The sequence below is a fragment of the Chrysochloris asiatica genome, unplaced genomic scaffold, assembly GCF_000296735.1.
Source record: "Chrysochloris asiatica unplaced genomic scaffold, ChrAsi1.0 scaffold00501, whole genome shotgun sequence".
Lineage (NCBI taxonomy): Eukaryota > Metazoa > Chordata > Mammalia > Afrosoricida > Chrysochloridae > Chrysochloris > Chrysochloris asiatica.
The window spans coordinates 63506-73623 of NW_006409019.1; positions in this window are offsets into that span (position 1 = coordinate 63506).

Consider the following 10118-nt stretch of genomic DNA (forward strand, 5'->3'; position numbering starts at 1 on the left):
CTGTCCACCATGGGTGACCCTGCTGGTATTTAAAATACTGGTGGCATAGCTTTCAGAATCACAGCAACTCACAAGCCACCACAGTACAACAAACTGACAGACAAGTGATGGAAATGGTACTTAGATGTAAGGATAATGAGATTTCATGTAACTTATTTTAGTCATGTTATCAGGAAGGACACCTTGCTTGGTAAAGTATAAAAGACTAAGACACTCAAGAAGATAGATTTACATAGTGCCTTCAACAATGTGCTGAAAAAGGTAACAATTATGAGTATGTTGTAGGATGGGGCACTGTTTCTTCTTGTTGTACAAAGGAAAGGAACACTGTGAGTTGGAATAGATTTGATAATGTAATAGCAACAACAACTCAATTGTAATTCATATAGCCATCTACAAAGAAAGTAAAAGAAGATAAATTTTCAATGTTTCATTGGGAAAGTATCTAAAGAGGCCAAATGCCTTTGTTCATCTACTCTGTTCATTGACGTTCTAACCATATTTGAATACTCTGCAAACACAAGCTTCAGTTCACAGGTACAAATATGTAAAACACCTTATATTTTGTCAATCTTTATGAATAACTTTAAACCATATTATGAATCTCATTGAGTATATTTTTTAATATTTAATTTTTTTTTTAATTTTATGAAATTTTGATGAGTAGGTTTGTAAACATACCTTTTAGAGAGTACCCCTGCCTTAGAATTCATGATATGTTCATCCTTCATACTTTGGACATGTTGTCAGGAGGGACCAATTGCTAGAAAAGGATATCATGTTTGATAAGGTGGAGGGTCATAGAAGAAGAAGACCCTCAGCAAGATGGATTGGCCAAGTAGTAGCTTAGATGGACTCAAGTGTGGCAACAGTAGTGAAGTTATCCCAGGATCAGGCAGTGATTCATTGTGCTGTGAGTAGGTGCCGACTCAATGGCACCTAACAACAATAACAACAATGCATTTTTTAAAATTAAATTTGTATTATTTATTTTAACATTTTCTCAAAAGATTGCTTATTTAACACATCTTTCTTGTTGTTGTTAAGTACCTTCATGTCAGGTCTGACTCACAATGACCCCTTATAGGGTTTCTGAGGTGCAACTGGTGAATTTTTAAAAGCTGAGCTTGGAGTACAAACCAACTTTGTGGCCCAGTGCATTATCCCACAGTGCCACACCGGTCATATTTTAAAACCCTCCCAAATGATTCATTTTTATGTATTAATGCCTTGGTATTGGTACAGTTTCACTAAAGATAATACAGAAACTGCTGCAAGAATATATAGACAGAAAACTTTCAGAGGTTCAAGCTGGATTCAGAAGAGGATATGAAACAAGGGCTATCATTGCTGAGGTCTGATGGATCTTGGCTGAAAGCAGAGAATACCAAAAAGCTGTTTACCTGTGCTTTATTGGCTATGCAAAGGCTTTCAATTGTGTGGATCATGACAAGCTATGTACAACATTGTAAAGTAAGAGTATTCTGGAACATTTAATTGAGCTCATGAAGAACCTGTACATGGACAAGAGGCAATTGTTCAAACAGAACATGGGGGCACTGCATGGTTTAAAATTAAGAAAGGTGTGTGACAAGGTTGTATTCGTTCACCATACTGATTCAATCCTTATGCTGAGCAAATAGTCTGAGAAGCTGAGTTATATGAAGAAAATGTTGCATCAGGATTTCAGGAAGACTCATTAATAACCTGTGATATGCAAATGATACAACCTTGCTTGCTGAAAGTGAAGACTTAAAATACTTAGTGATGAAGATCAAAGAGCACAGCCTTTGGTATGGATTGAATCTCAATGTAAAGAAAACAAAAATCCTCACCACTGTACCAATAAACAGCATTCTTATCAATGGAGGAAAGATTGAAGTTGGTCCATATACAGATTCTTCATGAGCACATCAATACTCCTGGAAGCTTCAGACAAGACATCAAATGACATATTGCAAAAAAAGCCCTTTTTAAAGTGTTGGAGAGCAAGGATGTCAGCTTAAGGACTAAGGTGCTCCTGAACCAAGCCATGGTATTTTCAGTAACCTCATATGCATGCAGAAGTTGGATAGTGAATAAAGAAGATCGCAGAAAAATTGATGAATTTGTGTTATTGTGTTGAAGGATAATATTGAAAGTACCATGGGCTGTCAAAAGAACAAATGTATCTTTGTGTTGAAAGAAGTGCAGCCAGAGTGCTCCTTGGAGGCCAAGATGGCCAAACTTCATCTCTCATACTTCGGACATATTGTTAGGAAGGACCAGTCACATGGAGAAGGATATCATATTTGGTAAGGTGGAGGGTCAGAGAAAAATAGGAAGACCCTAGTGAAATGGATTGGCAAAGTGGCAGCATCAATGGGCTCAAGTGAGGCAACAATTGTGAGATTGGCCCAGGACTGGGTAGTGTTTTGTTCTGTTGTGTATAGGGTCACTATGAGTCAGTACCATCTCGATGGCACCTAACAACAACAACAACAACAACCCTGGTGTGGTACCGTAGGTTCAGTACTGGACTGTGAAGCACAAGATAGGCTGTTCAAACCTACCGCTGCTTCTCAGAAACTCTATAAAGTGTCGCTATGAGTCAGCACTTACTACGGCACTTAAAAACAACAAAATTTTCTTGACCTGGTTTTCTTGCATTAGATAGAGGCTAAATAAAGTAAATGTTTTCATCATTAAATAAATAATTTTCAGATATACTTATGAAATAGACTGGAAGAAGTCGCTTCTGACAATCTAGAAATCTTTATGCATGACATTAAGGATTTAATTCTTGGCTTATAGTTGATGAAAATATAAATGTCCATATCCTTAGAGTTTATAAAAAGTTGCCCAGAATTTAATCTGTGTTTTCCTTTGAACAATGTTCTTTCCATGAGATTATTCAATTAGTTCCTTAAGTAATAAATGATTGCTCATTGAAACACAAAATGCCAGATTTTTTTTTTTTTTTCTCCCTGCAAAATTTAAAAACAAAAAGACCTCTCTATCCCCTGAGACAATAAGTTGGAAGATGCAATGATTCAGCACCTGGGGTGAACAAGGGTAATCGAGTTTATAATAATTAATTCATGGGAACTATTCTCCAGTGATCAAAGATGGAATCATATGCAAGTGTGGTTTTAATTTCCTCTTTTAAATGAAGAACAAGCAAAACTATAAATCACGTATCCATTTCTGCCACAAATCTCATTTGCTCCATTCCTTACTGACAGTCTAAAAGAACTATTTTATTCCTCTCGTTCCTTGCCCATTTCAAGTTCATTATATTTTGTTCTTTCCAGTAATAAGTAAGCACAGTACATGCAAAGTCTGAAGTTATTAGTAGTGATTTCTCCACTGCCCCTCTGATTGGCAGTGACAGGCAATCAGACATGCTAACAATATTGGCTTGTCTCCTTGCATTTCAGCTTACATTCTGAGTGAGAGGAGACACATGCACCTTGACATGTGAGGGACATTTTATGGGCTTTTGTGGATTGAAATGGAATATACTCTCCAACAACTTCCTGTTTTCTCTTCTGAAGCTTGAAAATATCCAGACATTATATTATTCTTACCAGCATTTTGGAACTCTTCATAGTCATTGATAAGATTTACTGACAAAAATGTTAAAATTATCCAACAATACTCTAAACTTGTGTTTTTTCATCTTTCTGCAAACCAAGATTTTTAAAATAAGGTCTTAGATGCTCCAGATATCAACAGAGAGACACGTTTCAACAAAATTTGTGATATTCTCTTTTCCCTTTGAATCCTGAAATTGCTTAGAAACTTTAGTGACCTCTATATAATTTTCTCTTTTGTTTATACTTTCATTTTATAACATATTTTTGTAGATGCATAGCTTTTGCTCTGGAAATGACTGTTCTTGAGATAATAACATAATAGTAGCTAATGCACTTTTTTCCTTTTTCTTAAACAATGCTTTTGCACAAGTTACATACAGATATACTGAAATTAAAAGTGCAATGTTACAAGAAAATAGAAGATCTCTTGCATCTTTTATTGAGATAATTTTAATAAATAGATTTATGAGAATTTTGATTATAATGTTTACACATGTATATTTACTGGTCAAAAAGTTGAAATTGAGGTTTGAACTGATCCTGAACTTCTCAAGATATAATTTTGTTTTGGTTTTATAGAATATCCTCAAAAGTCATATCCCATCCCTTTGTAGACAAAGAAACAACTCTTAGAAGAGGCATCATGAAATTCAGTTTTAATTTCAGTTTTTTTTATATCTATTTTCTCTCAGGGAAACCGTCTTTTCTCCCTGCTTATTCACAAGAAAAATTGTGAATACCATGGGCACATAAGATAATTTAACTTATTAGAAGGAATGTCAAACAAGGAGTTGAGTACTCTAAATCAAAGATTTAAATTTATCCCCTTCCTTGGAATGAGACCCTCCATAAATAGTGATGTCACTGGGTTCTTATTTCCTAAGGCAAAAGAAAGGGCTTACAGTATTTTAACTTTTAAGTTTCTTCTTATTAGGACAAGCACTAGATTGTAAGGTTGTTTTGAACCACAAGGTCAGCAGTTCAAACTCACCGGCAGATCCCTAAAAAACCCAAAGCGTCGCTATGAGGCAGAATTGACAAGAAGCACTTAACAACAACAACATGATAAATAGGCCCAGTCAGATATGAAATGAGCAAACATAAATTTAAGGTATCATATAAAAATTTAATATAGCATATTTTATAAGTATGTCAGGCAATATTATCAATGACAGCACACACATATACATGAGTACAGGCATGCACACATGCTATTAAAAAATAGCTCATGTAAGCGTTATAGTACTCTTATGTGCTTGTTAGATAGCATAAATTTCCACACTCTATAGATAAGGGAACTGAATCTCAGAAAATCACACATGATATACTTGTCTGAGGTTTTTATAGCTTTATAGCCAATATATAGAAGCCTCAGGATTGAAACACACAGGCAGCTATGAAGGATTACTTCTGGTCATGAACACATCTTTTATGATATCTTTCCCTTCAAAATATAGTCCCAGGAGTCCCTTCTCCACATCACATCTTCTTTATAAATATATAACTTGTTTCTAACAACAGAATCACATGTTCATGGAGAGATATTTGTACGCTTTGGTTTGGTGCAGCTAATTCATTTTAGTCATGGCAAATGTGTTCTCTGATATTTGTAGTACTCTAATTTCCTGAACAATATGTCCTTTCTTTCCATGTGTCTCCTTTGATGAGCAGCAAACAAAGTACTTAAATTTGATGATCCTCAGAGTTTTGATATGTGCAGTAGATCTACGTAACTCATAAACATATTGAAGCATTTTGATGAAATAAGGTAAAACATGCAACAGAGAAAAGCAGGTGAATATTCTTGGGAGAAAAAAGACTTATTAGTGTGGGACTGAAATATTAATAACTATTTTTGCCTTCTTGTTGTTGTTAAGTGCTATCAATTTGGTTCAAATTCATAGCAACTCTGTATAGGGTTTCCACGGAGTGGCTGGTGAGCCTGAACTGCCAACCTTGCAGATCAACCTGACTTTGCAGTCCAATTACACTGAATTCACACCAGAAATCCTACCAAATGAGTCCCCACTGAGACTGGTAAGAAATATGAAAAGGCTTTGCAACATAGGTGAAAATATGTTGTAGTTTTTAAGTGTTGTGGAGTCAGTTCCGACTCATAACGACCCTATGAAGGGTTTCTGAGGCTGTAAATCTTTACGAGAGCAGAACGCTTCATCTTTCTCCCGCAGAGCAGCTGGTGGTTTCAAACTACTGGCCTTAATGTTCATAGCCCAATTTGTAACCACTCATATATCTCTATGCAAAACAAACAAACAAACAAACAATGGATATGAAAGTACTTAACATGGTTAGTAGATAATTAACAGAAGTATGTGTCTAGTATATGGCAAGAGCATTTTTTTTTTTTTTTCATTGTTAGAATGACACTCTTAGAAATATACTAAAGGACATATATATCTAATCCATTCTTCAAATGATCTCTAAGTTCAGGTGGGATATATTTGAGGTCATATTTTGGCTCACATGGACTTATTTTCATTTTCTTTAGCTTCAACCTGAACTTGAATATGAGCAATTGATGGTCTGTTTCACAACCTGCCCTTGGCTTTGTTTTGACGGATGATATGGAGCTTTTCCACTGTCTCTTTGCACAGATATAGTCAATTTGATTTCTGTGTATTCTATCTGGTGAGGTCCATGTGTATAATCATCTCTTATGCTGTCTAAAGAAGGTATTTGAAATGAACAAATAATTTATTTTGCAGAATTCTATCATGCAAACTCCAGCATCATTTCTCACTAAGGCCACACTTTCCAACTACTGATACTTCCTCTTTGTTCCCAACCTTTGCATTCCAATCACCAGTAATGTTCAATACATCTTGATTGCATGTTTGATCAATTTTAATTTGAAGAAGTTGGTAGAATTCTTCTATTTCATCTTCTCTGGCTTTAGTTGTTGGTGCATAAATTTGAATAATAGTGGTATTAAGTGGTCTTCCCTGTAGGTGCATGGATATTAGCCTATCACAGTCAGGTTCCAACCTCATGACTGACCTTGATAATGTTTTTTTTTTTGATGATGAATGCAACACCATTCCTCTTCAATTTGTCATTCCCCACATAATAAACTATGTGGTCATCAGATTCAAAACAGCTAAGACCAGTCCATTTCAGCTTACTAATGTCTAAAATATCGATGTTTATGCATTCCATTTCGTTTTTGACAACTTCCAAATTTCCTAGATTTATACTTTGTACATTCCATGTTCTGATTATTAATGGATGTTTACAACTGTTTCTCTTCATTTTAAGTTGTGGTCCATCAGCAAATGAAGGTTCCGTGGGCTTTACTCCCCTGGGCTTTACTCTATTTGCACCATCATGGTCAACTCTACTTTGAGGAGGCAGTTATTCCCCAGTGGTATTTTCAGTGCCTTTCAACCATAGGGGCTCATTTTCCTGGCAATATAGCTGACAGTGTTTCTCTGCTCTTCATAAGGTTTTCAGTGACTAAATATTTGGAAGTAGTTCATCATTCCTTCTTCCTAGTCTATCTTCATCTGAAAGCCCATCTGAAACCTGTTCACCATGGTTGACCCTGTTGGTATTTAAAATACCTGTGGCATAGCTTTCAGAATCACAGCAACTCACAAGCCACCACAGTATAACAAACTGACAAATGAGTGGTGAATACCAGAAAGTACCAGGAAGATGTTTACTTGTGCTTTGTTGACTAAATATTCTTTGGATTGTATGGATCATGACAATCTATGGACAACATTGCCAAGTATGAGTATTTTCAAACACTTAATTGTGCTCATGATGAATCTGTCATGGGTCAAGAGGTAGTTGTTCAAACAGAACATGGGAACACTGAATGATTTAAATTAAGACAGGTGTGCGGCAAGGTTGTATTCTTTTATAATACATATTCAACCTGTATGCTGAGCAAATAATCTGAGAAGCTGGGTTATATGAAGAAAAATGTGACATCAGGATTGGAGGAAGACTCATTAATAACCTCTGATATGCCGATGATACAACCTTGATTTCTGAAAGTAAAGAGAACTTAAATTCCTTACTGAAGAAGCTCAAAGACCACAGTCTTCGGTATGAATTTCATCTCAATGTAAAGAAAACAATAATCTTCACCACCGGACCAATAAACCACATTCTTATAAATGGAGAAAATATTAAAGTTGTCAAAAACTTCATTCTTCTTGGATCAACTTTCAACACTCATGGAAGCAACAGTCAAAATGTGTTTCATAAGACTTCTTTAAAGAGTTGAAGAACAAAGATATCAGCTTGAAGATTAAGGAGTGCCTGACCCAAGCCATGGTATTTTTAATAATCTCATTTGAAATGTTGGACAATGAAGAAGATCATGGAAAATTGGTGAATTTCAGTTATGGTGTTGGAAGAAAGTATTAAAAGTACTGTAGAGTGACAAAAGAACAAACAGATCAGTGTTGGAAGAAATACAACCAGAATGTTTTTTACAAGCCAGAATAGGCAGGCTTCATCTTTCCTGCTTTGCACATATTATCAGGCAGGATCAGTCCATTTTGGCTGGTAAAGTGGTGGGTCAGCAAAAAAGAAGAAGACCCCCAATGAGATGGGTTAGCTCAGTGGCAGCAGCAATGTGCTAAAGTGTAATAAGGATTGTGAGGTTAGCACAGGCCTGGCAGTGTTTCGTTCTGTTGTCTATACAATGTCATTGAGTTGGTACTAATTTAATGGTACCTGAAAATAATGATATTTGGTTAAACAATTAATTAACTTATCTTTAACATGATGCTGTAGCTCAGAAACCCTATAGAGGGTTGCTATTGGTCAAAACTGACTGGACAACACTTAATAATAACTATGTTATGACTGGAACTATGGTTGCCTTTGCTGGGTCAGACCAAATGATATTGCAGACCTTTTATGTCCAGAAGGCTGGATATTCCCTACCCCTATTATGCACGGTTGCTATGAATCAGAACTGAATTGATGGCATTTAACAACAACAACCATGTATGTCACACACATATATAGTGGCTGCTTAGGGTTCAGGGAAAGGAGGCATTTAAATTATGCCGTGTGAGCTGAACACTGATGAAATAATTTTCTCTAAATATGAAGGAATGCTTTTTATTGTGTCTTTCACTGGACCTTTCAGGAAAGAATCTGTTACCCACATGATCTTGTATGTCTTTATCAGTTCCAGACATCATATTAGACACAATGATATCCATAGGCGAGTATTTCCTTTGCAAGCTATCCATTCTTTTATCTTATGAGTTTGTTATTAATTCAAAAGTGACTAATTACCAGGAGGCTTTTGAAGCAAAATACAAAACCTAAACTAAAAAATCACATTGACAATGGTCATGTTTATTGACTGCTAAGGTATTTCTCTCACAGAATAGCAAGACATCTTTCCAGTGATAAGTGCACATCAGCTTCCTTAATGTACTAGATGATTTGAATTCTTCCTTATTATTCCTCATTATTTGTTGTCTTGCCTAATTTAACTGCATCCATCTGAAAACTTCAAAACAGTGTTTGGTTTCTTCTACATTGTTGTTTAACTTAAGCAGGCTTGAAAATGTTGAAGTCTTAATGGCCCTTCTTCATTATGTGAGAAAATTGCATAATGCAGTGTATCAGCTTTGCATTTAACCTTAAATTTTAACTCCATTATTTAGTCATTAACCTTATGTTTTATATGACCTCAATTCTTAGGATGATCAGTAGCGGCTCAATCCTGCATTATTGAGAGATAAATTAAATTAAACAAACCTTGTCAAGTGCCTGTTGGGTGTCCAGGCCCTTTACATACTCATCCTTGTATTCTCAAGTCCTATGATGTTATCTCACACAAACTAGGAATTTAATGTATATTTTAAATTTAAAAAATGCTAGAAGTTCTGAAAATCACCAAAATATATATAGTGCTTTTTTGACACCCTATGATTTTGAAAATTGCTTAGAAGGATAAATTAAATCAAATGACAATAATTTCACACTTTGATTATACTAAGAGAGATCCAAAAATAATATTGGATACAGTAAAATGATAGTTTAACAGTGCTTCCTAAAAAAAAACAAAAAACAAAAAAAACAGCCAGAAACTTCATGAAGAAGGCACCATTAGAAAAGATTAAAAACAAGGTTACTTAGAAATCTACCTGAATAATTTAATGACAACTCCTTGTCAATTTCAAGGCATGGCACCTACCACCAGGTGACACAAACTGATTAATATCCTCCTGGTAGACAGCAGACATCCTATTTGCATAGCAAACTATAATCACTTAATTTTCAAAGTCCATAGTAACTTCATTTGCATGAGTGTTCTTGCCTGGGTGTCATTACAAGGTGCATACCAATTACAAAATAGGCTGTAGCTGGGGTCAAGCAAAAAGTCAAACTGGTTACAGTTTACCCAAGAAATGTCAATTAACTTGCAAAAGTAAGAAACTGTCCTGGTTAAAACTAGAGCAAATGTTCCTTCATCATGCTTGAGGGAAACATTTCTCAAACTATTTTTCTAATGAAGGGAGCTAAATATCACCTAAAGGAACT